General features: G+C 34.6%; 1 non-coding gene across 1 annotated transcript; it reads left to right on the top strand.

The window, feature by feature from the left end:
- The first annotated feature begins 5,851 nt into the window (after positions 1-5,851).
- Positions 5,852-5,924, top strand: TRNAF-AAA (transfer RNA phenylalanine (anticodon AAA)). The gene has a single exon. It is a non-coding gene; the product is annotated as a tRNA-Phe (tRNA).
- Positions 5,925-7,070: the final 1,146 nt, after the last annotated feature.

Raw genomic sequence — 7,070 nt, forward strand, 5'->3', positions numbered from 1 at the left:
ATCATGGCGTCTGGTCCCATCATTTCATGGCAAATAGATGGGGATACAGTGGCTGGCGTTATTTTTCTGGTCTCCAAAATCACTTCAGATGGTGACTGCAGGCATGAAATTAACAGATGCTTACTCGTTGGAAGAAAAAGCTATGACCAACCTAGACAGCATATTAAAGAGCAGAGACATTACTTTGCCAACAATAGTCCATCTAATGAAGGCTATGGTTTTTCCAGTATTCATGTATGGATGTGGGAGTTGGAATATAAATAAAGCTGAGTGCTGAAGAATCGATACTTTTGAACTGTGATGTTGGAGAAGACTCTTGAGAGCCCCTTGGATTGAAAGGAGATCCAATCAGTCCATCCTAAAGGAAATCAGTCCTGAATATTCATTGGAAGCTGAAACTCCAATACTTTGGCCACCTGCTGTGAAGAACTGACTCATTTGAAAAGACCTTTATGCTGGGGAAGACTGAGGGAGGGAGGAGAAGGGGACGACAGAGGATGAGATGGTTGGATGGCATCACCAACGCAATGGACATGACTTTGAGCAAGCTTCAGGGGTTGGTGATGGACAGAGAAGCCTGGCATGCTGCAGTACATGAGGTTTCAAAGAGTTGGACACGACTGAGTGAATAAACTGATCCTAAGTAAGAAAAACTGATGGTAAAAGAATGACCAGAACAAGGATGAGAAATAGGATAGCTGTATAGAATCTCTGTGTGTCTGCCTTCAAACTACATGTTCATTAACAAAAGAAAAAGAAGCAACTTCTGCAGTAAATAACTATTTTCCTGAAATCAATCAAGTGTTTAACCTAAAATCCTAAATGTGGAACAAATTTGCATTGCATAGTGCCTGTTGGAAAACAATAAGTATGTACAAAATGTCTGTGTGATATATCTGCCCAAAACCCATAATTAAAATCTAAACATGAAGAAATATATTTCAAAATTTAAAGAATATTCTAAGAAATTGTTGATGTTCATTTGCTCAGTATGTGTTCAACTCTTTAAACCTTATAGACTGCAGGACACCAGGATTCCCTGTCAATCACCATCTCCCAGAGCTTTCTTATTCTCATGTCCATTGAGTCAGTGACGCCATCCAACCATTTCACCTTCTGTCATCCCCTTCTCCTCCCACCTTCAATCTTTTCCAGAATCAGGGTCTTTTCTAATAAATCAGTTCTTCACATCAGGTGCCAAAATATTGGAGCTTCAGCATCAATCTTTCCAATGAATAGTCATGACTAATTTCCTTTAGGATTAAATGTTTGAATCTCTTTGAATTCCAAGGGACTCTCAAGAGTCTTCTACCACACCACAGTTCAAAAGCATCATTTCTTTGACACTCAGCCTTCTTTATAATCCAACTCTCACATCCACACATGCATGTATGTGTTCGTGCTCAGTTGCTTCAGTTGTGTCCGACTCTTTGTGACTCAGTAGACTATAGCCCACCATGCTCCTCTGTCCATGGGATTGTCCAGGGAAGAATACAGGAGCACACATCCATACATGACTCCTGGAAAAATCATAGCTTTGACTAGATGGACCTTTGTCAGCAATGTGAGGTCTCTGTGTTTTAATACGCTGTCTAGAATGTCATAGCTTTTTTTTCCCAAGGAGCAAGTGTCTTTTAATTTCATAGCTGCATTCACCATCTGCAGTGATTTTGGAGTCCAAGAAATTAAATCTGTCACTGTTTCCATTGTTTCCAAATCTATTTGCCATGAAGTGATGGGACCAGATGCCATGATCTTTGTTTTTTGAATGTTAAGTTTTAAGCCAGCCTTTTCAGTCTCCTCTTTCTTCTTCATCAAGAGGCTCTTTAGTTCCTCTTCACTTACTGCCATAAGGGTGGTATCATGTACCTAGCTGAGGTTATTGATATTTCTTCCTGCAATCTTGATTCCAACTTGTGCTTCATCCAGCCCAGCATTCAGCATGATGTGCTGCGCATATAAAGAAAATAGGAATGGTGACGATATACAGCCTTGATGCACTCCTTTCCCTTTTTGGAACTAGTCCATTGTTCATGTCCCATTCTAACTGCTGCTTCTTGATGTGCATGGAGGTTTCTTTCACAGGAGGCAGGTAAGGTGTTCTGGTATTCCCATATCTATGAGAATTTTACAAAGTTTTTTTGTGATCCACGCAGTCAAAGTCTTTGGCGTAGTTGGAGAAGACTATTGAGAGTCCCTTGGACTGCAAGGAAATCCAACCAGTACATCCTAAAGAAATCAGTCCTGAATAGTCATTGGAAGGACTGATGTTGAAGCTGAAACTCCAATACTTTGGCCCCCTGATGGGAAGAACTGACTCATTAGTAAAGACCCTGTTGCTTGGAAAGATTGAAGATGGGAGGAGAAGGGGACGACCGAGGATAAGATGGTTGTATGATATCACCGACTCAATGGACATGAGTTTGAGTAAACCTCGGGAGTTGGTGATGGACTGGGAGGCCTGATGTGCTGCAGTCCATGGGCTCGCAAAGAGTCGTACATGACTGAGCAACTGAGCTGAACTAAACTTGCTTTCTTATCTAACAAAATCTTCCAGAGTTCCCTGCTCCAGCCCTGGAATCAACCATTTTTCTAAAGAATGGTGGTTTCTTTTACTGGAGAATATTTGTATCATAGACCAAGGTCTCAGTGCTAGGTATTCTGATTTTCCTGGGGATTTCTGATTCCAAGCTCTGTTGGTGGATGAAGTCAGGAAATACATGCCTATATATAGGCATACCCACAAAATTTTACATCTAGTTATTTCTATTTCATTAACTTCCTTCCTATACTTCAAAGTTCAATATAATAGTTTAGGATTCATTCTAGCATTCATATTTGAACATATAGTTTTTTCCGAGTGTGAAACTTGGCTCCAATGATCTTCATTGTGTTCATTTATATATTCATTTATATATTCATTTAATCCACCATACGTAAGCAATCTCTGAATCTTTCTGGGATGCTGACACACCTGTTTATATTTAATGAGTTTTTGACTAATTTTGAAGAATAGAAGGATGGAAAGAGAGAAGGAAAAAAGTAGGGAAAAAAGGATTTTAAGTTTGACAAATCTGTGTAACTTCCTCCCAATTAAGGTATTAAACAAATTCTTTCACACCAATAAGTTTTTATCATGTTCCTTTCTAGTTAACCTTTCACTCCAGTCCAATCACTGCTCTAATATCTATTAGGATAGCTAAATTTTATCTTTTCAAGAAATTAATTTTGATTGGATCACTGCATATGTATTTCTTTGCGTCTATTTTGTTCTGTTCTGAACAAAATCATTTTGATTCACCATGCTATATGTATCATTAATTCATTATTTACTTTATGAGTTATAATAAGCAATATGAATATATTACAATTTTATTATAATAAATATATGGATATATATTTATCCATTCAAAATTAGAGGGGTAATTGAGTTATTTCAAGTTTTAAGCTATCAGGTAAAGAGCTCTTATGAATATTTTATATATATTTATATTTCTCAATAAATATATTTTCATTATTCTCGGGCAAATGCTTAGAAGTGGAATTGTGGTTTACAGAAAGAGTGTATTTTCATTATATGAGAAACTCATTTTTTAAGAAAGACTTTTTTTCTTAATAAGAACTGTCTTTTAAAAGTGATTATACCAATTTACATTGCCAGCAAATGTACCTGATGATACTTTTATAGAAAGGAATGCATTTTGCTGCTAAGATATAGATGTATATTCTCATAAATACATTTACTTTGTTCAATCATTTATAAAATATGTGCTTAATATTACTTAGAACCTCTAAGAATATTTAAATATTCATTTATCCAGAAAGTAATGATAAATATCTTGGTGACCAAAAAGTGAATGATGCAACAAATCACTAAAAGATTTGTAGAAAGCTTCTTTCTCTCCCTTCCTCTTTCTGTCTCTCTCCCTCATTCACCCCCACATATGTAAAGAGAACAAGTAAGTAACCAAAGTATGCCTTTCCTGGAAAATTATTTAAAGTAAATAATTATAATAAGAGAAGCTGATCTAATGTCACATCTCTATACAGCTTATAAAAATCTAACCTTTCCTTCCCTTGTGCTAATTTCTTCCTGCTTCATTATTTCCTTTTAGAGTCTAATAGAGCATTATAGAATGCTGGATGGAAAAAGTCCTGTTTTCTTCAGACATTTACCTGAGCCCTAATTAACTGACTTGTCACAGTGCTAAGAAAGCCCCTTCTTTTTGATGGGGCATGAATTATGAACTAATTGACAAGGTTGTGATAGTGTTTCTAAAGGATTTTAAATTAAGTTTACAGAATTAACATATATGTTTATTTCTGTTTGTCTCACCACATATCACAAATTTACCATAACAGAAAAGCAATTAAAATAAAAGAGCAGCAGAATTAGATGCTATAAAAGTTCTCATAAAACAGTAACATTTACAGAGTAAATTATGTAATTGTGTTTTTAAAACTATTCTAAGACATTATACATTATTTAACAGAGAAACAGCCTTGAGAGTATAAATTCTGATAATGAGATGCACATAAAAGAAAGACTTAATAAGTATACTTCTCTTAGTACTTACCCACATCATTAATAAAAGAAAATAATTAAATATAAACATACTATAGATGGTGGTCTGGTTATGCACTTGCTAAATTATAATTGATTTGTTATCTCTTATAGTCCCTTGGACTTCAAGGAGATTGAACCAGTCAATCATAAGGGAAATCAATTCTGAATATTCGTTGGAAGGACTGAGGTAGAATCTGATACTCCAATACTTTAACCACTTAATATGAAAACCCATCTCATAGGATAGACTCTGATGTTGGGAGAGATTGAGTGTAAAAGGAGAAGCAGGAAGATGCTATGGTTAGATAACACTGAATCAATAGGGAAGAATCTGAGAAAACTTGAGGAGATAGTGAAGGACAGGGGAGCCCAGAATATTGCAATCCACAGGTTTGCAAAGAATTGGACATGACTTAGAGACTGAACAACAACAGAATGGGAATTTAAGGCAATATGTAGCAGTTTCATTTTTAGCAGCCTTATTCTTTAAGAAACTTTAAAATCCACAATTAGGAAAAAAAATATAAATCTTTTGATTTTCTGTATAGAATTAGCACTTATGCTTGTAAAAAATGAAGAACATATAATTAATTTGATATAATTTGCTCATTGAGTAAGACACACTAGCCTTATCTTAATAGCCAGTGAAAATACCCTTGGATAAACTTTCATTTGATTGGTAAAAAATACACACAGGAAGCACAATTAAGCATATGGATAATTTAATAATATCTTAATACCTTTTCCTACCATTAATAGGAAAGAGATAATCTCAATAATTTTCATTCTATGCCTTTTATTCTTTCCCATTACCTACATTAAATTTTGGCAGTGTATCTGATATTATATACACCAAAAATTTTTACTACTACAAGTATAATATTTATTAGTATAAACTAACAAGATAGTATTTAAGAAAAAAACTATAAATAAGAAAGGGAAATAATATTTGTTCAATATTAGTGTTTTATGTCTTCCCAGAAAGTATATAATGTTTTATGAGAAGTCATAGCTCATATCCTTATTGTTCCTCTATATTTCATAACAATGCATTCAGAAATCAATTTCAGTGAGTAAATACAAAACATAGATGACACAAATTAAAAAATAAAATAATTAAAATTTCAATAATTAAGTTTAAAGTTGGTCAACTAAGGAATAACAACAGTAGTTGTCTAGTTAATTCATAAGCATGTGATAAAACTTCATGATATTATCATATACAAAATACCTAGAATTGCTAATGTTACAATATTTGAAAGCAACTGTATACATTGAAAGACTTCCCTTGTGGCTTAGATGGTAAAGCGTCTGCCTAAAATGCAGAAGACCTGGGTTCGATCCCCGGGTCAGGAAGATCCTTTGAAGAAGGAAATGGCAATCCACTCCAGTACTCTTGCCTGGAAAATCCCATGGATGGAGGAGTGTGATAGGCTACAGTCCATGGGGTCACAAAGAGACACGACTGAGCGATTTCGCTTGGTCACTTGGTATACATTGAAGCACAATTAAGCATCTGGATAATTTAATAATATCTTAAGAGTCTGAGGAATATTTATTGCTAAATAGATATTATTTTCTCCTAATTATGCCCAATATAATGAACTTTTATTACTTGCTTAAAAAGGAAATATGAGAGGACAATAAGGGAGAACTGGAGTTTTAAAAGTAGTTTTGTAATGCTTACATAAATTTATAGTAGACAAATTTAGTATTTAAAAAATTATAGTAAATAAATTAGAAAAATAGATGAAAATAATTTTGATGCTTTATATATGTGAGAAGAATAGGAAAAATAGGGGCAGAGATTCAAAAAGTGAATAGCATAAAAATACTTATTGGAAACACTTTGCTCTAGGAAGCTGAGTAGACATTCAGGGGAAGAACAAAAAGGTCTTAGTGTTAAAAAATATATTTTAAAAAGGCAATGAAAAAATATTCAATTAATTGTTGCAAGATAACAATAATGATGATATGATGGTTAATTTTATATGTCACCTTGAGTGGATCAAGGTATGTCCAAATGGTTGCTAAATATTTTTTCTGATTGTGTTTGTGAGATGTACCTGGAAGAATGTGGTTGATTCCATAGACTTAGCAAATGAAGATCCAAAGTGGGTAGACACAATCCAGTGTTCTGATGGTCTGAAAAGAATAGAAAGAGGGGAAAGTGCTAATTTGCTCTCTCTGCTTCAGCTGTGACATGCATCTCCTCATGCCAATGGACTTGGCTTGGACAGAGCTTTATTATTGGCCCCCAGATTCCCAGACCTTTAAACTCAAACTGAATTGCATTATTGACTCCTGGTTCTCCAATCAGCAGACAGCACATATCATGGGATTTTTGATTTCCACAATCATATGAACCAATTTCTATATTAAATCTCGTCCCCCCACCCCCCCTCCATCTATCTAATAATTATTTATCTCCTTTTGGTTCTATTTATCTGGAGAACCTTGGATAATAAGGATGATAAAATATGTAAAGATGTAATGAAATACG

This window comes from Capricornis sumatraensis, chromosome 1 (genome assembly GCF_032405125.1).
Source record: "Capricornis sumatraensis isolate serow.1 chromosome 1, serow.2, whole genome shotgun sequence".
Lineage (NCBI taxonomy): Eukaryota > Metazoa > Chordata > Mammalia > Artiodactyla > Bovidae > Capricornis > Capricornis sumatraensis.